Consider the following 1586-nt stretch of genomic DNA (forward strand, 5'->3'; position numbering starts at 1 on the left):
ACTGGGCAGGTCACGTTCAGAGGGAAGTCATTTTTAAATCATGGGTTGAAGTTCGAGACTGGAAGACATCTGTTTTGAGGGGCATCCGGAGCTCTGCAGCGATGACCTCACATCAGGCAATGTTAATGCGCCTGCCGAACACCTCTGCCGCAGAGGCTCCGGTAAGACCGAGGCGGCTCCCGAGGTCGAGGCCCTGCGAGCCAGTCCGCGGGCTGGTCACCCACCCCCGCGAGCAGCTCCTCAGAGCACGGAGGCACGGGGTCTGCACCGGGGCCCCCATCCGCGGTCCGAGCCGGTGTCCCCTGTCACTGCTGTACCAAGATTAACGAAGCACATGGCCCAAAGGGTTGCGAAAGGCAACACAGCGTCTCAGGGCTCATTTAAACATTGCGAGTCCCAAGAGGGAATCGGCTGCTGGATTTCACCTCCCAGAGCCTTATTAGAACGTGTGGGAGGACTCAGAATCACCGTCTCAGGGGCCTAGTTGCTCTGTTTCTGTTCGACTTCCCTCGTTCTCGACTAGGACCTCAGCCCGTGTCTCATCGGTCAGGGTGGCTCTGCTCCAAAGGCCCAGACGAGGATCTAAGGTAATGGGAGAAGGCGTCGGACCCCCAGCCAGGAGAGCGGATCAGCAGTGAGACACTGTGCTGAGGGAAGCACAGTCCTGAGTCCGGTCCTCGTTGAGCACCTGCCTCAAGGACCTACAGAGGGAGTCCCCGTCCTCAGGTGCGGGGCCGGTGCCCCTGGGGAGAGAAGGAACAAAGCCCCCACTTCATGTGGAAACCCTTTAAAATTAAAGGAAAGAAATCGGTTCCTCGCAGAGGGCAAACCTCACAGTAAAAGGGGTGACGTCTTCTCAGCCTCGGAGACTCAACAGGAGCGGTCTCCAACCAGGAAGGCCTTTCGGAATATGTGAGGTGGGGGCTCGTCACAAAGGAGCACGGATGGGCTGGCCGGTCTTGTCATCAATTCTGAACGGGCGATACATGCACGAGGGAGAGAATGCCGACGGAGCCAAAGCTTCAGCATGATAGGGAAATTTCTCGTGCATTATTCTAGATTGGCTGTGTGCCCATACGTGTATCTGTGTGCACACATGTCCCTCGTCAGCACAAAACCAGCACGCTTTAGCTCCCAGGGTCTGGGTTGTAACTGTCTCGTGGTGTGTCCTGAAGATTGTACCAGATGCATATGCCTCCTCCGTTAAAGGCTCCAGAGTCCTCCGCAGCAAGGACGCACCGTGAAGGATGCCCCCAGCCCCTTCCTCTTCTCTTCCTACAGTGGGTATACTCATGCACGCAACCCCGTGCACATGTACAAACACGCTGAAGATCGGATCCTGTGCTTGGACTTTGCTGAAACAAAGGCTGTGTGAATCTTACATTTTGATAGAGGTCAATTGCCCTCTCCTCAAAAAAGGTTATTCCAGTTTACATTCCCACCATAAGAACAACTGCTTCCTTACCATCTCTGTCCATCCAGGACATTGAAACAGGCTTGTTTCAGGGCAGGGTCAGGGGGTGGTCGATACTAAGGATGAAGTCCCTCACTCATACCCACAAGGGCCCCTGATACTCCCTTCACTG

This window comes from Ailuropoda melanoleuca, chromosome 11 (assembly GCF_002007445.2).
Source record: "Ailuropoda melanoleuca isolate Jingjing chromosome 11, ASM200744v2, whole genome shotgun sequence".
In the NCBI taxonomy this organism is placed as follows: domain Eukaryota; kingdom Metazoa; phylum Chordata; class Mammalia; order Carnivora; family Ursidae; genus Ailuropoda; species Ailuropoda melanoleuca.